Consider the following 21,653-nt stretch of genomic DNA (forward strand, 5'->3'; position numbering starts at 1 on the left):
CATGCCCAGCCTGCAAGAAGGCTGGAGGGGCACAACAAGTTGGGAGGGGACACAGCCAGGAGAGCTGGCCCAAACTAGCCAGAGGGATATTCCATACCATATGACGTCATGCCCAGTATATAAACTGGGGGGAGCTGGCTGGGGGGGGCGGATCGCTGCTCGGGCACTAACTGGGCATCGGTGTGCATCACTTGATTTGTATTATTTGTATTTGTATCTAGTTCTTGTATCTAAAACTGTATCTTGTATCTAAAAACCACGACAGGAGGGTAGCTCAAGGGCCTTGCCTTGCCCTTCTCCCCACAGCTCCTGCCCATAACCCTGGCTGGGGACTTTCTCTTTCACCACCCAAGCTGGCTCTGCAGGCACTGAAGGAAACCCTGGAGCGAGGGGGCAGCCTTGTTGCTTGGCAGGGCAGAGAGGTGTGGCTCTCCAGCGAGCTCAGGAGGGCTGCAACCCTGCCCAGAAATCCAGCTCGCACGGGGTGCGGGACTGTACCCAGTGTAAAAGTCAGTTCTTTGCTGGCCAAGGAGGGAGACAAGGACGTTTAGCATAGAATTACCAAGGGAATCCATAAATCCCTAATTTTAGCTGTGCACATAGTGGTGCCCCAGCCTAACACATGGAGGACCCCGACATAGAGGAAAGCAGGGTTTCTAGATGTTTACAATGCAGTTGTGTTGACCAGTCAAATTACTCCTGTTAAGGGGTGGGCTAATCAGTTACTATTGCTCGCGTAAGCACTAGGTGCTTCTCCCGGGCAGGTGGTGTGGACGTATGGTCAGTGGGCTGTTAATCTTCCTGGTTCTAGACCAATGTCCCGTGCAGGCGGAGGGGTTTTCTACTAGATTCAGGTCGATTGCTTTTCTCGCCCTGGTTATGTACCTGGGGTTTTTTTGAAAGACAAATCTCCTGTTGTTTTATTGTCTGTATGGGGTGTTCTCAGCCAGTGAGAGACGGTTTAGGTTGGGTCTTCAGGTCACGTTGACCCTGAGGTAAAAGCTCTTAGTCCTAGGCAGTGTTCCTTCCTCTAAGCAAGTCGTACAGCAGTTACTGCCTTGCCTTTCACACCAGCTGCGAGGGCCTTGCCCTGCCCGTGCTGTGCTGCGCTCCCCCCCAGCTCCTGGCTTGTCTTCCCTCCTGGCGCAGCCCTGCCCTTGCTGCTCGCCAACAGCCGAGGGCTGCCCCCGCCACCTTGCAGGGTGCCAAAGAGCCAGAGAAACCCCTCCTCTCCGTGCCTGGCGCCATTCCTGTCCTGCCCAACGCTGCTGGGGGTGGAGGTGGTTCCCAGTCGCCCCAGGGCAGGGCTGGCCCATGCGGACTGGGTGGTGGCCAGTCTTAAATGCTGCCAGATGTGTCCCAGGAAGGCTCTGGGCAGGCTGAGCTGGTAGAACCTCTTGGTGAGGCTGAGGGACGAGGTGGCAGTGCTGAGGCCTGCATGTTTGGGCTTGTGTTTGCTGGTTCCCTGTCCCATCCACACGCCAGAGCACACAGCAAGCAAGCAGAGGAGGCAAAAGCAAAAGCGGGATGGAGAGGGCTGGGATGTGGGAGCAGATGTGAGCACGGAGAGTGCGGCCGCAGCCTGCCTGCTGCAGGGGCTATTGCTCAGGGGAGAGCATTTGACTGCAGATCAAGAGGCCCCTGGCTCAGCTCCGGGTCCCCCTTCCACTGCCCCTTTCCTTCTTCATCCGTGCTGCCAACCTCCCTCAGCTTCTCTTTTGCTTGCACTGCTTCCGGCACCCTCAGTGGCATGGCTGCGGGGAACGGACCATGCACCAGCCACTGGCTCTTCTCTCCTTCTCCTTCTCCAGGCTCTCTCTGCATGTGCCCCTCCAAGTTTCCCTTTTCCTTAAGATGCTGAACCACTCAGGCAGGCTACCTGCAGCCCCTCCTCTGCTGCTGCTCTGTGGGGAGCAGCTGGGTATGCGACTGAGAGAAGCCCTCTGGAAGCCTCCGGGTCTTTTCCATGCCACCCATCAGGGTCTGTGATGGCAGGGGATGGTCTCCTGATGCCGCAGTCACCACCATGGCCTCCTTCGCACTTCCACGTCTTTCCCAGAAGAGGAGGAGCCAGGAGAGACCCACCCCTTATCATCTCGTTCTTCGGTTAAATTTGGAAAGCCCCCGGGGAAAGGTTGTCCACGTGTGCAAGGGCTGGGGCTGGGTCAGGCAGAATATCCCCAGGACCCCAGGCAAGATCTCAGATCCATGAGGTGTCTTGCCTTCATCTTTAGCAATGAGGACCATGTTGTGCAGGCTCTCTTTGGAGAGGAGCTGCTGTAGTTTCAGGCATAGGGAAGACAGCTGGTGGGGTTGTTCTGCTTGGGATGTCAGGTGAGCTCAGGCTCTTAAGTTATGCTCAAGAACCAACAACAGTGGACCTCTTTTCATGGCTCATACTCGGCACTGGTCCGTTCTCTTCCCCAACTTGCCTACCTTGTCAATGGGAGCAGGATTTCCCATTCATCCAGGAATTTGGGGGCAGGGGGGTGCGGGGACAAGTGCTGCAGGCAAGGGGGTTTTACCGTCTCCCTGGGCAGCAGGTACAGTGTGGAGCTGAGTCCCACGGCTGCAGCGTGGTCCATTGCAGGGAGCCCAAACAGCGTGGTCCATTGCAGGGAGCCCAAAAGGGGAGTGCGCCCCGTAGTTGGCAGGATTCGAACCTGCGCGGGGAAACCCCAATGGATTTCTAGTCCATCGCCTTCACCACTCGGCCACAACTACCTGCTCCAGCCCTCTCTGCCCTGCCGATCACATGCCCTCTGCAATGACACCCGGCTCCCTGGGACTTTCAGGGCAATGCTCCACTCGAAGCCCTGCACTTGGGACCTGCACTGAGCATGACGGGCACCTGGTGACAGCCTTCCACAGGCCTTGAGAGGTGTAGCCCCAGGGGCTACAGCTGCAGCTCCCAGCACCTTGTCCTCAGCCGCGCACCTGGGATATCCTGCCACAGGGGGATGCTTTCTCTCCCCAGCTGCCATCTCTGCTGCCTCCAGGGAAGAAGGGAAGGCAGCTGTGTGGAGACAACCAGGGTCAGGTGGGCATATTAGACCCCACTTGGCTTCTCAGATTTAGCTGAGGAGGTCTCCAAGCTTGCTGGGAGCACTAGGGGGAGGACACTCCTGCAGGGGAGGTGGTGACCTCCCGGCAGCACCTCCAGCCTCTTGGGGACGTAGGGTGGTGTCAACCCTTGAACAAAGACCGTGACTGCCATGCAGGTTGTTGGTGTGTAGGGGGAATGGTTTGCGAGAGTGGGAGAGATCTATGGCAAGGGCGAGGTAGAGCCTGGCTGAGGAAAAGTCAGGAGGGGCAAAGGGAGAATAAACGGGAGGTGCGGATGACTTAGAGGGAGACTGGAGAGAGCTTGTTTTGGTGGAATAGGTATGTCCAGAGCTTTTTCCCAGCACTGCAAGCATTGTGACATTCTTGAGCATGGACCAAAATATTAAACAATCCACAAAAGCAATAATTTACATCACTAGATGAAAGCAGCTCCGATTCCATTTTGGCTCTGGAGCAGGAAAATGGCGTTAATGAGTCAGTGTGGACGTGGTAGATTTGGTAGTGCCTGTCTGACACCCTGAAGTTTACCGGAACTGGATGTAACCATGGTCCTGGTGACTAAGAACTGAGACACCCTCATTTCTCTTGCAGCTTATGGCCTGTGGGCCAAGGGAAACGCAAGGAGCCTCTCACAAGTAGACTCCCTACCTAAAGGGGACAAAGCTTCTCAAGTCTCTGATTGCAGGGTTGCTTCAAGAATAAGGCAATGTTCTTTGCTGTGCTGACACTCAAAAACCAAGCTGGATGGTGGGGTTGGGGCAGGGGGGAGGTTGTGTTAGCACAGTATTTACAGACTCCCACTCTGTCATCAGCAGTGCTAGTGTAGGTGGAGTTACAAAGAGGGGGATCGTGATTGCGCATGCTCGATCATGCCCTACTGAAATGCCCACCCCAACCGCATCTTGCAGTCACACTGCCTCCGTCCAGCCATGAAAAGAAGTGCTTTTCTCCTTTCCACGCCATACCCATCCCCTGGAGTTTATTCCCGCAAGACCAAGGAAAGAGAGAAGTGCCATGAATGTTTTTCGTATGATTTTGTGAACAACAGCTGAGAGGGCTGAAAAGTTAATTCAAACGGCCTGTATTAACTTTCACAATGCACTGTGACCAGAGGGTCAGGCAAGTCTCTCCAAAGCAATCTCTCCCTCGGATCTCCATAGCCGTGTCCCTTGATGACTTGACCAGGCCCTCACGCATCGTCCAACCAGGGGTCTGGGCTCAGCTTGGGAAGTGGAGAATCTGCTGGAAACAAGGAAATCAATGCGTAGGAGGGTGATCAAAGAGATGCCCGCGTCCTTCCCTGAAAGAGACCCACACCCAAATTGACCTCTTTTGCTCCGTAAGGTCATCCCAGAGGCCAAAGGCTTGGATGGCCTGCTTCTGAGGAGAGGCTCAGGGCAGGGAGCCAAAAGCTCATGGCTCTTTTTCCTGGGTCAGGGATGAGGTGACCCATTCCATGCATTTCAGATTTCAAAGGGACATCGGATCAGTCTCCCGGAGCACCTGGGAGTCATCGTGAGGTGGAAGAGTTGGGAAAAAACCCTGAACTCCAGGCAAACATGAGTCACCCTGCTATGGACTTCAGTGGACACGCCTGCCTCAGGCGTGCCAGGGATACCAGAGCTCACAGCCCCAAAGTTCTGCTTGCGTCAAGGGCATTTCCACACATTTTAGCACCATCCTGAATCTACGGGGGCTTCTATGCAATCTCCTGCATTTGCTGTCTTCCAAGGCATTGCCTTTTGGTGGTTGCTCAAGGGCTTGTGTGACTCAGGGTAACCCAGAATAATGAAGTTTGGAATGGACCTCTGGAGGTCTTCTGCTCCTGTCCCCTGCTCCGAGCAGACCAAACTTCCCAGGTACCTCAGCAGGCTCTGGGCCTTGTCCTGCTGATTTCTCTTCTCCCATATGGGACTGTGCGGTCTTGACGTTCTGCTTGAACTTACTCAGAGTCTCCTGTGTGTCTACGATGACCCGCTGGGAGAAAGGTTTCTCAGGGCTAGCCTGAGTGCCTGCACTGAAAGCACTTGAGAGCTGACTTGAGGTGTCCCTCATAGCTGAATTTGACCGTGAGTGGTGGCCGTGCTCACCATGAAGAAGGCCAAGTGACAAAGGCAATCCGTATTAGGAAAACGCACTGAAAATCTCCTTGTACACTAGCCTGAGACCTCCGAGTTGATTGGCCTTCTGAAGCTGGGACACAGATGAATGGTTTTGATGTTTGGTGGTATGAAGCAGGAGCACAACATTTCAGATGAAAGAGGCAAGGGCTTAATCACCAGCGAGGCCTTGGCAAGCGGCAGCTGCTAGGTGTTTAGATGCTTCATGAGCAAGTAATGTTTGTGGCCCCGCGGGGATCTGGGACACAGCATAAAACCTGCGCTGCTCCGGGCTCTGCATCCTCCTCTCTTGCCTCCCTTTCCTCGAGGAACGAGGTAAGCCTGAGTCCGCTCCATCCCTCCCTGTGGGCTGAGCTGCTGTCATGGTGGCTCCTCAGGTTGATACTTGGGCTGCCTCAGCTTGGCCCTGCAACAGAACTGTTTAAGGGCTGTCACCTCTGTCCCTTTTGGCGGAGGTGGCTGGGGAGGGCTGGGAAGAGGGGGTTTCTTTAAAGCAGAAGGGGATCAATGGGGCTGAGCTGCAGGGACGTCTGCCCACCAGAATGTCTGCCTTTAGCAGATGGTCTCTAACGAAATGGCCAAGTGCCTCCAGTGCCGTCTTTATGGCAGCAATGTTTGTTCAGGAGATGGGGTATGACCAGTCTTGCCACAGGTGCTTTAAACCCACTGTGCTGGGTCCTATCCTGAAAGCGGTTCAGCCGTCCTGTGCCGTGCAATTCGGAGGGCACGATGAGGGCCGTGGGAACTGTAGGCACACTAGGTGTTTTTAAAACAAAGTGTGTCCACAGAGAGAGCTGAGGAAAAGCAAGACAGACTGATACTGAGGCTCGTGCTCCCTGCCTGCTCTGTGTTTCAGCTTTGCCTCCCTCACCGAGAGATGTCTTGCTTCAGACCCTGTCTCCCAACGCCCTGCGGCGCCTCTGGCCCAACCCCACTTGCCAGCAGCTGCAGTGAGCCCTGTGTCGCCCGCTGCGCGGACTCAACGGTGGCCATCCAGGCCTCCGCGGTGGTGGTGACCCTGCCGGGCCCCATCCTCACCTCTTTCCCTCAGAGCACAGCCGTGGGATCCTCTCTGTCAGCTGCTGTTGGGAGCTCCCTCAGCGCCGGGGGGGTTCCCATCTCTTCTGGGGGCTCCCTTGGTCTGGGGGGTCAGGGCTGTGTCTGCCTCCCACCCGCTGCAGTCTGAACTGCTGAAGCTGGCGGATCATCCCCTTCGTAGCGGGAAGGAAGATGGGAACTCTGCATCAGGAGCATGGCCAGGGCTTGCAGGCGGGCTGCGTGTCCTCATCCCACCTGGCAGGAGGGACCTGTGCCCGCTGCTCCTCGCTGCACGGCAGGCCTCGCCGTGCCTCCTCTGGCTTTGCTTTGCTCTGAGCTCCTTGAGACAACACTCGTTCTCTTCTGCTTTGCTGAACCTCCTGCCGACGGGGGGAGGGTGCTGGAGTTAGGGACTGCTCTTGCTGGGCTGGGATTGTCACCAGGTAGAGCAGAATGGGAAAAGGCAAGCGCTTTGTGTGGAGCTTGTCCTTGGGAAATGGGCCATTCTCTGTGCCTCCCTGAACCCTGCAGACGTGTTTCTTGGTCTCTCTTCTGTGCCACTGCATTTCCTCCTTCTCATTAAAGACTTTGTGCAGCATAGCTGGCGACTCGTGGTGCTTTGTTCTCCTCCCCCCTCAGTTGGCCAAGCCCTCTGCAAGGCTGTCATGGTTTCAGCCCAGCTGGCAACTGAGCACCACGCGGCCGCTCGCTCACTCCTCCCTGCCCTGGTGGGATGCGGAGGAGAATCGGAAGAAAAGGTAAAACCTCGTCAGTTGAGATAAGGACACTTTAATAGGACAACACAAGGAGAGAAGAAATAACAATAATAGTAACAGAAGAATATATAAAGCGAGTGATGCACAATGCAACTGCTCACCACCCGGAAACCCCATGCTCGGCTTCTTGTGAAAGTTAACTCTCTCCCAGCCGAACCCAGGACAAAGGAAGAGGGCGAACCTGCTCTCTCCCATGACAGTGAGCCTGTCCCCATGCATGGGGCACTGCAAGTTGTGGGTGGAGCTCCCTGAACTGGAACCAGAGCACCAAAAACAAGCAAGCAGGCAAGAGAAAGACAGAAAAGCCTCAGAGAAATGGATGGAACAAGAAGCAATGGACAGGGGTGGAAATACAACTAATGCCACACACAGTGGTGGTCAAAGATGGGAAACGGTTGCCCAGGGAGGTTGTAGATTCTCCGTCTTTGGAGATGTCCAACATCCAACCAGGCAAGGCCATTGAAAAGGTCCTCTACTTGACCCTGCTTTGAGCCGGGCGTGGACTGCATGATCTCCACCTCAGGTGTTGAGCCACTGCTGGATGCCCTCATCCAGGAGCAGTCAAGAACAAGGGAGGGGACAGGGGCCAGCGCTCAAGAAAGCTGCAGAGCTGTGGTGGCACAGGGCAGGCGAAAGGGCACTGATGTCAGTCCCAGGGCTGGGAGCACAGGAAAGGAAGGAAGATCAGAGTGCATTAAACAATTGACCCAACAGCAAGGCAAGGGGATAAAGTGTAAGCATGCTGAGGAAAGCCCTGAGGGAGCCAAAACTCGGAGGTCCCACTAAGCTGTGAACGCAGATCACTGGATTCAGAGTCCAGACTGCTCACCATTACACCATGGGACCACCTGGACAGACCCTGTCTTTCCCCTCTGGCCACCCTCGCTGAGCCATATGCTCCTGGCTGAGCCTGGCAGTCTCTCCATCTCCCTGGCCACCACCAAGTGCAGCCTTCCTCCAGGGCCACTGGGCACTCGCTACTCACAGGATCTTTCAAGGGAGTGCCAGAGCTCTTTGCGCAAGCCTGGCATGCCCTCTCGTACAAGACCCAGGCTGGTAACCTGTGAGAATCTTCTTCTCGCCTAATTAGACCTGCTTATGAAGTTTCCAGCTTAACCTCTTCAACATTGCACCTCACAGACTACATTCATGGCCCAGCGATTGGTGGTTCGATGCTTGCACTTGCGGTCCCTGCTGCTGCCTCCCTTCACCCCCGTGTTGGACAGCCTGCCAGTCTGCCTGGGTAAGTTATTGCCTCTCCTGTTTCTCACCTCGTAGCTCATCCGAAGCAGCCGTTAAGCAGATATCCTTACCCTTGGTTGCAGTCCTAGCCAAGCTCCTGACCTTGCCGAACGAGGCAACCAAGAGAGAGGGCAGGGGAGGACGTTCAGCAGAGGGAAGAGCTCGCAGGAGGACCCGACGCAGCTCCTTCAGCATCTCCCTCAATTACAACGTGCTCCGGCATGCTCTGATACCACCTTGTGCATGTCCCCTCTTCCTCTTCCTGTGTGCACAGGAAGACCTCTTGTGTGGCTCGTACTTCCTGACTGCGGTCCTTCTGAAAAATGCCACCAGTGCTCATGCAACCTGTGGTGGCATTGCGTGAGTGAGGATGTCTCTCTCCTGTCAGCAGCGTTGGAGAGAAATGCCCCAGAGCCCGCCACATCCCTGTTGGCCTCTTCCTGGTCGGCCTCTACTCCCCCCTGCCCCTCTTCCCACTGGTGCTGTCCATGTTTGCTGGTGAGGAACTGCCAGTTCCGCGAAACTTTTGGGGTTGAAATCCTGCTGGTCAACGCCACATCCTGGACTGGCACCTACAGAATGTGCCACTGGACCTGAAAGAGGGAAGGACGCATCTGAGGGGCTCTCCAGCTTCGGGAGCAGAGGGCAGAGGAGCTCCCTGCTGACTAAGGAGAGGGAAAAGTTGCCCCGTCACCAAAGAAGGGGAAGAAGGACTATCTGGGGAACCAAAGAAAGGTGGTGATAAAGTGGAGCAAGTTCAGCGGAGGATCCCTAGGATAGTCAGGGGCCAGGGGCTGTGGCCTTGGGAGGAGAGGCTGAGGACGCAAGGCTCGCTTAGCTGGGAGAAGAAAATGCTTAGCAGGGATCGAATTGGAGCCTCCCTCCAGCGCCTGCAAGGAGGCTACTGCAACGGCTGGAGGATGAGCGCCGTGGTCAGAAATTGAAGAGGCAGTTTGTGACTGGCTACACAAACCCAAATGATCACCCTGAGGGTGCCTAAGCATGGGAGCTGGGGTGCCAAGAGGCTGTGAAATGTCTGTCCTCAAGGTATTGTATGACCCGAAAGAAAGATGAGGTGGTGTGAGCCTGCTTGAAGCAGGAGGACGCCCTCTCTGACTCCCTGAAATGCCTTCCAAGCAGAAGGGTTGTTGCAGGGAGAGAGGATTGTGTGAGCGAATGTTTGAAGAATGTCCAGAGATGCGCACTGAAATGCGGGGAGAGGCATGCAGAATGTGAGTTTTGCAGGGGAGAGTGGCCAAGTGGAATTCCCCAGGGGCTGGCTCTCCCTGTTTCTGTTGTAGGCCTACCCAGCTGGTACTGGTGGGGCAGCATGGGTATGCCCCTTTCTCCTTCTCCAGGAGCTGGGACTGCAGCAAGAGCTGAGCAGAGCCCCCAGAGGAGCAAGAAGCCTGCAGTGAGGAGAGGGAAGGAGGCCAAGAGAGAGAAGAGCCTGTCAGGAGTGGGAGTCGAACCCACGCCTCCCAGGGAGACTGCAACCTGAATGCAGCGCCTTAGACCGCTCGGCCATCCTGACCCACTGCTGCTGCTGCTGCTGCTGCTGCTGCCACTCCTCCCCCTGCAGCTGCCAGAGCCAACCCACCTCAGGCAGCCTCCTCCTGGCACTGCTGCAGGGGGAGCTGGCTCCTGGCAGCACCCTTGCCCTGCTCCCACCGCGGGCTGCTGACAGGCGACCGCAGCTCCTACACGCGCTTCAGACCGCACGGAACACGAGTAGCCAGCACAGGGGCAGCACGCTTCCGACACATCCCCAAAGGCCAAGGCAATCCTTCACAGGACCAAGCAAAGGAACCGTCAGCAAATTACGGCTCTGCGCACGCCAACATCCTGTCAAGGGGCTCCAGGCACACGCCTGCCTTTCTCATGGACGGTTCCTGGGGCAACAAGGGTGCTTCCTTCTTCCCTGCCCTCCGTGGGCAAGGAGGGCTCTGCCACACCAACCCCTGGGGGAATGCTGGGGTGGTCTCAAGGAGTCAGTGTGTGGGAAAGGGGCTGGAGAGTCAAGGCGAAAGGACACGAGATGCGCCAAGTGCTGAGCAATGACTGAGCTCCAGTTCCTGTGGGGCAGAGGCCCGCTTGCCGCCCATGGTGCAGAGGAAGGAGGTCACAGCTCTCTCTGGGATTTGTTGCTTCGTGGAAGGAACTAGACTGCAAGGCATCTCAGGAGGGCACTAGTCCAAATGCCTGCTCAAAGCAGGGCTAGCCCCAAAGCTAGAGCAGGCGGCTCAGTGCCTGAGCCCCACTGAAACTTGAGGGTGATACCCAGGCATGGAGAATCCCAAAGTTCTCTGGGTACCTGCTCCAGTGCTACAGCACTCCCTGAGAATCTCGGAAGGGTCCAAAGCAGCCCCTGCAGTCTGCCTTTGCCAAGGCGGGCCTTGCTAAGAGCCAGGCCTGTGTCTGCTGGCCTAGGAGGTGCCCAGAGGCCTGGCCATGAGGCAAGGCTGGAGGGGGAGTCAAGGGGAGGGCCTCGAGTGCCCTATGGGAGCTGAACTTCCTGAGGGAAGCTAGGTTGGTTTGGAAGAGGAGAGGCAAGGACCTCTGGGGACCAGGCTGAGTAAAAGAACCTTGTCTGCGTTGGCCAGGAATCGAACCCAGGTCAACTGCTTGGAAGGCAGCTATGCTCACCACTATACCACCAACGCTCCTCGACCCACTCCTGCCTCCTGCTCCTCCACCCCGCAGCCTCGCCTCCCTCCTGCCCCTCCACTTCCCAGACTCCCCTGCCTCCTGCTCTTCCAGCTCACAAACTCCACTCTCTCCACTTCACAGCCCGGACGGCCTCCTCCTTCCAGCCCCCTGCACACACGGCCTCAAGCCCATCGGATGACTCTGGGCTTCTCTCTGTCTGACGTGTTGGCTAGGGAAACTCAACCTGCTGCCTGATGGCAATGCTGATGCTCCCCATCTGCCTTCATACAGCTGCCCGCTGGGCATGTACTACGCAACGCGACGGGCCTTTCTCTGGATGTACCTCTCGTGCTTTAAGCACAGACAAACACCCACCCAGCTGCTCACTACTTTCCCCACCCTCAGGGGGATGCAGAGCACTGAAAACAGGATGACAAATCGCATGGCTCAAGATAAACACAAGGACATGCCTTAGCAAACACTGTTGTGGGCAAGTCAGGCTTGACTTGGGGAAAATTCATTTTTTGCCAATTGAAACGCATTCACACAGTGACAAACAAAAAGACAAACATAAAACACCGCCTTTCCTCTCCCCTCTCCCAGGATCAACTTTACTCCTTCACACCACACTCCGTTACCTGCCCAAGCGGGATGCATCTTCCCTCTGCCCTTTCCTGCTCTTTTTGTTCCTTCCGCCTCGCTCTGCCTGGCGTTTTCTGCCCTTTCTGGAATATGTTTTCACAGAGGGGCCACAAACTTTGATGACGGCTCAGCTGTGTCGTGCGGTGGAACTGGCTGTGTCTGGCACAGGGCAGCCCCTTATCTCTTCTCACAGAGGCCACCCTGCAGCACCCCCTAACCCCTCCACTACCAAAACCTTGCCATATGTAGCCAACACAGTGCCCCTTGGGAATACCGTAGGGCATAACACTGAGGTAACTCAGGCGGAGTCTGCCCCAGTCGGAGCCACATTCACGCTGTCCCAGGCTAACATGTGGTTGCACGATGCACCCTTTGGTTGAATTAAAAAGGCACAGCAGCCAGCCTGGGTTTCTTCTGAGTCACTGGATATGTCCCTATCTTGTACACTTGTCTAGGATTAGCTCAGCAATCAGTGAGCGGAAAGCAGGCAATGCTAGGGTAACAATTCTCTATCTACGTAATGTGCAAATAGGCCAAGTGGATTATTTCTAGCACAAGTTTCTTGATCCACTTGGTCAGATATGAGCATCTGCCACATTCCGTGCTGCATGCCTGTAAGCAATTTGTTTTGCAGGACTCTAGGCATTACCTGTTCCTGGGCTAAAATCTGCCTTGTGCTGCTCCTGGTTTTGCTGGTGGATGATTGCTTTGGTCAATCCCCATGCCAGCACTGATGAATGATGAAGTACAGCTGACCAGGACGTACCTTCCTCTACATACACGGGGGGCACCACTTTCTTTCAGCTGCCATTTTCTTATTAGACACCATAACCAACATGTTTTCCTACTGCTCTGTGATTGGCTGACAGCCATCTCTTGACCCCGTCATACCCACCTGCTCTCAGGCAGACCTGTGATTGGCTGTGAGGACCAGCCAACCCTACCTGTGTACCCAGAAGCACATCTGAAGAGGAAGCCCCACTCACTAAATACAGCAAAGAGGCAACTCTTGACAGCGTCATTCCCCATGGGTTCTCATATTGCTTTGTGATTGGCTGACGGCCATTTTTGACACTGTCGCGCCCGCATGTTCTCAGGTCTCCCCCTGATGGGCTGTCCCCTTCCTTTGGAACAAGAAGCGTTCAGATATAAAAAGATACACCAGGCAGTGGTATCCACTATGGAATGAACACAAGCACCTAGCGCAAGCAATATTCCTGTGCATGGCCCATCACCTGCAGAGCCAGAGGCGACCTCACGGTCAACATCCAAGCGATCTTCTGGCTTCTGGCCCATCAGGTACAAAAGTAGAAGGGAGCTCACCTGCAGATACCCATGCCATCTTCCTGCTGCCAGCTCGTGAAGCACTCAGACAAGGAGAACTTCTGCAAGAGGCTGCTCTCCATTGTCTTTGAAAGGTCACGGCAATTGGGAGAGGTTCCTGAGGCCTGGAAGCAAGTCAGTGTCGCTCCTATCTTCCCAAAAGGCACAAAGGAGGACCTGCACAACAGCAGGCTGGTCTGCCTGCCCTCGATCCTTGGGACACCAGACAAACCGGGCCCAGGCTCCACGCATGCCCTCTGCACAGACCTACGGTCAGGCCCAGGGTTCAGCGGTCCTGCTGTTCAGTGGACATGCTTGTGGGAGTGAGAGAGGGGGGGTGTCCAGCACTGCATTCTAGTCCAGAGCAGCCAGAGGGGAAGAAAAGGATCAGGCCGTGTGCGGTTTTGGGTAGTGAGGAATGAAAGACAAACAAAACACCGCCATTCCTCTCACTTTTACCAGGCTCAGCTACAGTCCTTCACTGCAGACGGCTCCGGCATGGGTTCTCCCCGTGCTGCAGACCTGAACAGGAAAATCTGTTTCAGCGTGGGCTCTTCCACAGGCTTCAGGCCTGTCAGGAAAAGCTGCGCAAGTGGCTCAGTGTTGTGGAGGCAGCTGGAATCAGCTGTGTGCAGCGGCAGGGCAGCCCCTTGCCTCTGCTCACAGAGGCCACCCTGCAGCACCCCCTCTCCCCTCCGCTGCCAACACCTAGCCACATAGAGCCAATACAGTGCCCATTGGGAATGCCTGCTCGGCCCTGCTCCTGGCTGGACCTGCGCGTGGGCACGGCAGCAAAGAGACTAGGATGGAGAAAACCCCGAGATGGTCAAGTTGATTGGACAGGTGTTTGCCAGAGTAGCACCAGCCTTGTCCTCCTCCCCACCTGCAGATTCCTGGAGGTGCCCGCTTGCGTCTGGGAAGTTGGGATTGAGCTGCCTGACGGGAAGGGAGAAACACTGGTGTCCCCAGGACCCCCAGTTCCTTGTGGGGGGAGGTCTGGCTGCCGCTGCAGACCCACGGGTCTGCCTTGGTGAGGGTCCCTTTGGGAGTGCTGGCTCGTAAGAAGGCAAAGGAGAAAGAAGGCGGCGGTGGCAGAGAGAAGGGGCTGAGGGAGCGGGAGGGCCATGGGCATGGCCGCGCAGAGAGCCAGAGCAGTGCAGGTGAAAAGTTGCTGGGAGAGGCAGCAGGAGGAAAAAGCAATTAGCAGAGGATGGTTTCGATCCATCGACCTCTGGGTTATGGGCCCAGCACGCTTCCGCTGCGCCACTCTGCTCCCCCTGGCGCCTCAGCTGGGACCTCCCACAGCCCGGCCTCATGCTCCCTGGCACTGCCAGCGCTCATGCCTCCTTCCCTTTGTCTATCCTGTGCCCTCACCCGCGCAGCAAAATTGTCTCCCTGGAAACTTCACCTCCTTTGGGCCTGGGCTGCTGTCCTGGTTTTGGCTGGCATGCAGAGACTTAATTTGCTTCCTAGTAGCTGGGACCGTGCAGTGCTTTGCATTTAGTGGGAAAATTATCTTCATAACACCCTGATGGTTTTAGTTGTTGCTAAGTAGTCTTTATACTCAGTCAAGGATAGTTCAGCTTCTCATGCCCAGCCTGCAAGAAGGCTGGAGGGGCACAAGAAGTTGGGAGGGGACACAGCCAGGAGAGCTGGCCCAAACTAGCCAGAGGCATATTCCATACCATATGACGTCATGCCCAGTATATAAACTGGGGGGAGCTGGCTGGGGGGGGCGGATCGCTGCTCGGGCACTAACTGGGCATCGGTGTGCATCACTTGATTTGTATTATTTGTATTTGTATCTAGTTCTTGTATCTAAAACTGTATCTTGTATCTAAAAACCACGACAGGAGGGTAGCTCAAGGGCCTTGCCTTGCCCTTCTCCCCACAGCTCCTGCCCATAACCCTGGCTGGGGACTTTCTCTTTCACCACCCAAGCTGGCTCTGCAGGCACTGAAGGAAACCCCGGAGCCAGGGGGCAGCCTTGTTGCTTGGCAGGGCGGAGAGGAGTGGCTCTCCAGCGAGCTCAGGAGGGCTGCAACCCTGCCCAGAAATCCAGCTCGCACGGGGTGCGGGACTGTACCCAGTGTAAAAGTCAGTTCTTTGCTGGCCAAGGAGGGAGACAAGGACGTTTAGCATAGAATTACCAAGGGAATCCCTAAATCCCTAATTTTAGCTGTGCACATAGCGGTGCCCCAGCCTAGCACATGGAGGACCCCGATATAGAGGAAAGCAGGGTTTCTAGATGTTTACAATGCAGTTGTGTTGACCAGTCAAATTACTCCTGTTAAGGGGTGGGCTAATCAGTTACTATTGCTCGCGTAAGCACTAGGTGCTTCTCCCGGGCAGGTGGTGTGGACGTATGGTCAGTGGGCTGTTAATCTTCCTGGTTCTAGACCAATGTCCCGTGCAGGCGGAGGGGTTTTATACTAGATTCAGGTCGATTGCTTTTCTCGCCCTGGTTATATACCTGGAGTTTTTTTGAAAGACAAATCTCCTATTGTTTTATTGTCTGTATGGGGTGTTCTCAGCCAGTGAGAGACGGTTTAGGTTGGGTCTTCAGGTCACATTGACCCTGAGGTAAAAGCTCTTAGTCCTAGGCAGTGTTCCTTCCTCTAAGCAAGTCGTACAGCAGTTACTGCCTTGCCTTTCACACCAGCTGCGAGGGCCTTGCCCTGCCCGTGCTGTGCTGCGCTCCCCCCCAGCTCCTGGCTTGTCTTCCCTCCCGGCGCAGCCCTGCCCTTGCTGCTCGCCAACAGCCGAGGGCTGCCCCTGCCACCTTGCAGGGTGCCAAAGAGCCAGAGAAACCCCTCCTCTCCGTGCCTGGTGCCATTCCTGTCCTGCCCAACGCTGCTGGGGGTGGAGGTGGTTCCCAGTCGCCCCAGGGCAGGGCTGGCCCATCCGGACTGGGTGGTGGCCAGTCTTAAATGCTGCTGGATGTGTCCCAGGAAGGCTCTGGGCAGGCTGAGCTAGTAGAACCTCTTGGTGAGGCTGAGGGACGAGGTGGCAGTGCTGAGGCCTGCATGTTTGGGCTTGTGTTTGCTGGTTCCCTGTCCCATCCACACGCCAGAGCACACAGCAAGCAAGCAGAGGAGACAAAAGCAAAAGCGGGATGGAGAGGGCTGGGATGGGGGAGCAGATGTGAGCACGGAGAGTGCGGCCGCAGCCTGCCTGCTGCAGGGGCTATTGCTCAGAGGAGAGCATTTGACTGCAGATCAAGAGGTCCCTGGCTCAGCTCCGGGTCCCCCTTCCACTGCCCCTTTCCTTCTTCATCCGTGCTGCCAACCTCCTTCAGCTTCTCTTTTGCTTGCACTGCTTCCGCCACCCTCAGTGGCATGGCTGCGGGGAACGGACCATGCACCAGCCACTGGCTCTTCTCTCCTTCTCCTTCTCCAGGCTCTCTCTGCATGTGCCCCTCCAAGTTTCCCTTTTCCTTAAGATGCTGAACCACCCAGGCAGGCTACCTGCAGCCCGTCCTCTGCTGCTGCTCTGTGGGGAGCAGCTGGGTATGCGACTGAGAGAAGTCCTCTGGGAAGCCTCCAGGTCTTTTCCATGCCACCCATCAGGGTCTGTGATGGCAGGGGATGGTCTCCTGATGCCGCAGTCACCACCATGGCCTCTTTCGCACTTCCACGTCTTTCCCAGAAGAGGAGGAGCCAGGAGAGACCCACCCCTTATCATCTCGTTCTTCGGTTAAATTTGGAAAGCCCCCGGGGAAAGGTTGTCCACGTGTGCAAGGGCTGGGGCTGGGTCAGGCAGAATATCCCCAGGACCCCAGGCAAGATCTCAGATCCATGAGGTGTCTTGCCTTCATCTTTAGCAATGAGGACCATGTTGTGCAGGCTCTCTTTGGAGAGGAGCTGCTGTAGTTTCAGGCATAGGGAAGACAGCTGGTGGGGTTGTTCTGCTTGGGATGTCAGGTGAGCTCAGGCTCTTAAGTTCTGCTCAAGAACCAACAACAGTGGACCTCTTTTCACGGCTCAGACTCGGCACTGGTCCGTTCTCTTCCCCCAACTTGCCTACCTTGTCAATGGGAGCAGGATTTCCCATTCATCCCGGAATTTGGGGGCAGGGGGGTGCGGGGACAAGTGCTGTAGGCAAGGGGGTTTTACCGTCTCCCTGGGCACCAGGTACTGTGTGGAGCGGAGTCCCACGGCTGCAGCGTGGTCCACTGCAGGGAGCCCAAACAGTGTGGTCCATTGCAGGGAGCCCAAAAGGGGAGTGCGCCCCGTAGTTGGCAGGATTCGAACCTGCGCGGGGAAACCCCAATGGATTTCTAGTCCATCGCCTTCACCACTCGGCCACAACTACCTGCTCCAGCCCTCTCTGCCCAGCCGATCACATGCCCTCTGCAATGACACCTGCCTCCCTGGGACTTTCAGGGCAATGCTCCACTCGAAGCCCTGCACTTGGGACCTGCACTGAGCATGACGGGCACCTGGTGACAGCCTTCCACAGGCCTTGAGAGGCGTAGCCCCAGGGGCTACAGCTGCAGCTCCCAGTGCCTACAGCTGCAGCTCCCAGCGCCTTGTCCTCAGCCGCACATCTGGGATATCCTGCCACGGGGGGATGCTTTCTCTCCCCAGCTGCCATCTCTGCTGCCTCCAGGGAAGAAGGGAAGGCAGCTGTGTGGAGACAACCAGCGTCAGGTGGGCATATTAGACCCCACTTTGCTTCTCAGATTTAGCTGAGGAGGTCTCCAAGCTTGCTGGGAGCACTAGGGGGAGGACACTCCTGCAGGGGAGGTGGTGACCTCCCGGCAGCACCTCCAGCCTCTTGGGGACGTAGGGTGGTGTCAAGCCTTGAACAAAGACCATGACTGCCATGCAGGTTGTTGGTGTGTAGGGGGAATGGTTTGCGAGAGTGGGAGAGATCTATGGCAAGGGCGAGGTAGAGCCTGGCTGAGGAAAAGTCAGGAGGGGCAAAGGGAGAATAAACGGGAGGTGCGGATGACTTAGAGGGAGACTGGAGAGAGCTTGTTTTGGTGGAATAGGTATGTCCAGAGCTTTTTCCCAGCACCGCAAGCATTGTGACATTCTTGAGCATGGACCAAAATATTAAACAATCCACAAAAGCAATAATTTACATCACTAGATGAAAGCAGCTCCGATTCCATTTTGGCTCTGGAGCAGGAAAATGGCATTAATGAGTCAGTGTGGACGTGGTAGATTTGGTAGTGCCTGTCTGACACCCTGAAGTTTACCGGAACTGGATGTAACGATGGTCCTGGTGACTGAGAACTGAGACACCCTCATTTCTCTTGCAGCTTATGGCCTGTGGGCCAAGGGAAACGCAAGGAGCCTCTCACAAGTAGACTCCCTACCTAAAGGGGACAAAGCTTCTCAAGTCTCTGGTTGCAGGGCTGCTTCAAGAATAAGGCAATGTTCTTTGCTGTGCTGACACTCAAAAACCAAGCTGGATGGTGGGGTGGGAGGGGGAGGTTGTGTTAGCACAGTATTTACAGACTCCCACTCTGTCATCAGCAGTGCTAGTGTAGGTGGAGTTAGAAAGAGGGGGATCGTGATTGTGCGTGCTCGATCATGCCCTACTGAAATGCCCACCCTAACCGCATCTTGCAGTCACATTGCCTCCGTCCAGCCATGAAAAGAAGTGCTTTTCTCCTTTCCACGCCATACCCATCCCCTGGAGTTTATTCCCGCAAGACCAAGGAAAGAGAGAAGTGCCATGAATGTTTTTTGTATGATTTTGTGAACAACAGCTGAGAGGACTGAAAAGTTAATTCAAACGGCCTGTATTAACTTTCACAATGAACTGTGACCAGAGGGTCAGGCAAGTCTCTCCAAAGCGATCTCTCCCTTGGATCTCCATAGCCGTGTCCCTTGATGACTTGACCAGGCCCTCACGCATCGTCCAACCAGGGGTCTGGGCTCAGCTTGGGAAGTGGAGAATCTGTTGGAAACAAGGAAATCAATGCGTAGGAGGGTGATCAAAGAGATGCCCGCGTCCTTCCCTGAAAGAGACCCACACCCAAATTGACCTCTTTTGCTCCGTAAGGTCATCCCAGAGGCCAAAGGCCTGGATGGCCTGCTTCTGAGGAGAGGCTCAGGGCAGGGAGCCAAAAGCTCATGGCTCTTTTTCCTGGGTCAGGGATGAGGTGACCCATTCCATGCATTTCAGATTTCAAAGGGACATCGGATCAGTCTCCCGGAGCACCTGGGAGTCATCGTGAGGTGGAAGAGTTGGGAAAAACCCTGAACTCCAGGCAAACATGAGTCACCCTGCTATGGACTTCAGTGGACACGCCTGCCTCAGGCGTGCCAGGGATACCAGAGCTCACAGCCCCAAAGTTCTGCTTGCGTCAAGGGCATTTCCACACATTTTAGCACCATCCTGAATCTACGGGGGCTTCTATGCAATCTCCTGCATTTGCTGTCTTCCAAGGCATTGCCTTTTGGTGGTTGCTCAAGGGCTTGTGTGACTCAGGGTAACCCAGAATAATGAAGTTTGGAATGGACCTCTGGAGGTCTTCTGCTCCTGTCCCCTGCTCCGAGCAGACCAGACTTCCCAGGTACCTCAGCAGGCTCTGGGCCTTGTCCTGCTGATTTCTCTTCTCCTGTATGGGACTGTGCGGTCTTGACGTTCTGCTTGAACTTACTCAGAGTCTCCTGTGTGTCTACGATGACCCGGTGGGAGAAATGTTTCTCAGGGTTAGCCTGAGTGTCTGCACTGAAAGCACTTGAGAGCTGACTTGAGGTGTCCCTCATAGCTGAATTTGACCGTGACTGGTGGCCGTGCTCACCATGAAGAAGGCCAAGTGACAAAGGCAATCCGTATTAGGAAAACGCACTGAAAATCTCCTTGTACACTAGCCTGAGACCTCCGAGCTGATTGGCCTTCTGAAGCTGGGACACAGACGAATCGTTTTGATGTTTGGTGGTATGAAGCAGGAGCACAACATTTCAGATGAAAGAGGCAAGGGCTTAATCACCAGCGAGGCCTTGGCAAGCGGCAGCTGCTAGGTGTTTAGATGCTTCATGAGCAAGTAATGTTTGTGGCCCCGCGGGGATCTGGGACACAGCATAAAACCTGCGCTGCTCCGGGCTCTGCATCCTCCTCTCTTGCCTCCCTTTCCTCGAGGAACGAGGTAAGCCTGAGTCCGCTCCATCTCTCCCTGTGGGCTGAGCTGCTGTCATGGTGGCTACTCAGGTTGATACTTGGGCTGCCTCAGCTTGGCCCTGCAACAGAACTGTTTAAGGGCTGTCACCTCTGTCCCTTTTGGCGGAGGTGGCTGGGGAGGGCTGGGAAGAGGGGGTTTCTTTAAAGCAGAAGGGGATCAATGGGGCTGAGCTGCAGGGACGTCTGCCCACCAGAATGTCTGCCTTTAGCAGATGGTCTCTAACGAAATGGCCAAGTGCCTCCAGTGCCATCTTTATGACAGCAATGTTTGTTCAGGAGATGGGGTATGACCAGTCTTGCCACGGGTGCTTTAAACCCACTGTGCTGGGTCCTATCCTGAAAGCGGTTCAGCCGTCCTGTGCCGTGCAATTCGGAGGGCACGATGAGGGCCGTGGGAACTGTAGGCGCACCAGGTGTTTTTAAAACAAAGTGTGTCCACAGAGAGAGCTGAGGAAAAGAAAGACAGACTGATACTGAGGCTCGTGCTCCCTGCCTGCTCTGTGTTTCAGCTTTGCCTCCCTCACCGAGAGATGTCTTGCTTCAGACCCTGTCTCCCAACGCCCTGCGGCGCCTCTGGCCCAACCCCACTTGCCAGCAGCTGCAGTGAGCCCTGTGTCGCCCGCTGCGCTGACTCAACGGTGGCCATCCAGGCCTCCGCGGTGGTGGTGACCCTGCCGGGCCCCATCCTCACCTCTTTCCCTCAGAGCACAGCCGTGGGATCCTCTCTGTCAGCTGCTGTTGGGAGCTCCCTCAGCGCCGGGGGGGTTCCCATCTCTTCTGGGGGCTCCCTTGGTCTGGGGGGGTCAGGGCTGTGTCTGCCTCCCACCCGCTGCAGTCTGAACTGCTGAAGCTGGCGGGTCATCCCCTTCGTAGCGGGAAGGAAGATGGGAACTCTGCATCAGGAGCATGGCCAGGGCTTGCAGGCGGGCTGCGTGTCCTCATCCCACCTGGCAGGAGGGACCTGTGCCCGCTGCTCCTCGCTGCACGGCAGGCCTCGCCGTGCCTCCTCTGGCTTTGCTTTGCTCTGAGCTCCTTGAGACAACACTCGTTCTCTTCTGCTTTGCTGAACCTCCTGCCGACGGGGGGAGGGTGCCGGAGTTAGGGACTGCTCTTGCTGGGCTGGGATTGTCACCAGGTAGAGCAGAATGGGAAAAGGCAAGCGCTTTGTGTGGAGCTTGTCCTTGGGAAATGGGCCATTCTCTGTGCCTCCCTGAACCCTGCAGGCGTGTTTCTTGGTCTCTCTTCTGTGCCACTGCATTTCCTCCTTCTCATTAAAGACCTTGTGCAGCATAGCTGGCGACTCGTGGTGCTTTGTTCTCCTCCCCCCTCAGTTGGCCAAGCCCTCTGCAAGGCTGTCATGGTTTCAGCCCAGCTGGCAACTGAGCACCACGCGGCCGCTCGCTCACTCCTCCCTGCCCTGGTGGGATGCGGAGGAGAATCGGAAGAAAAGGTAAAACCTTGTCAGTTGAGATAAGGACAGTTTAATAGGACAACACAAGGAGAGAAGAAATAACAATAATAGTAACAGAAGAATATATAAAGCGAGTGATGCACAATGCAACTGCTCACCACCCGGAAACCCCATGCTCGGCTTCTTGTGAAAGTTAACTCTCTCCCAGCCGAACCCAGGACAAAGGAAGAGGGCAAACCTGCTCTC

The 21,653-nt window shown here is 55.8% G+C and overlaps 5 non-coding genes across 5 annotated transcripts; all 5 read right to left on the minus strand.

The window, feature by feature from the left end:
* Window positions 1–2,642: 2,642 nt before the first annotated feature.
* Window positions 2,643–2,724, minus strand: TRNAS-AGA (transfer RNA serine (anticodon AGA)). The gene has a single exon. It is a non-coding gene; the product is annotated as a tRNA-Ser (tRNA).
* A 6,969-nt stretch (window positions 2,725–9,693) lies between these two features.
* TRNAL-CAG (transfer RNA leucine (anticodon CAG)) lies at window positions 9,694–9,776 on the minus strand. The gene has a single exon. It is a non-coding gene; the product is annotated as a tRNA-Leu (tRNA).
* A 1,057-nt stretch (window positions 9,777–10,833) lies between these two features.
* Window positions 10,834–10,905, minus strand: TRNAG-UCC (transfer RNA glycine (anticodon UCC)). Its single transcript has one exon. It is a non-coding gene; the product is annotated as a tRNA-Gly (tRNA).
* Window positions 10,906–14,057: 3,152 nt separating this feature from the next.
* TRNAM-CAU (transfer RNA methionine (anticodon CAU)) lies at window positions 14,058–14,129 on the minus strand. Its single transcript has one exon. It is a non-coding gene; the product is annotated as a tRNA-Met (tRNA).
* A 2,959-nt stretch (window positions 14,130–17,088) lies between these two features.
* Window positions 17,089–17,170, minus strand: TRNAS-AGA (transfer RNA serine (anticodon AGA)). The gene has a single exon. It is a non-coding gene; the product is annotated as a tRNA-Ser (tRNA).
* Window positions 17,171–21,653: the final 4,483 nt, after the last annotated feature.

This window comes from Gymnogyps californianus, unplaced genomic scaffold, assembly GCF_018139145.2.
Source record: "Gymnogyps californianus isolate 813 unplaced genomic scaffold, ASM1813914v2 HiC_scaffold_180, whole genome shotgun sequence".
NCBI lineage: Eukaryota > Metazoa > Chordata > Aves > Accipitriformes > Cathartidae > Gymnogyps > Gymnogyps californianus.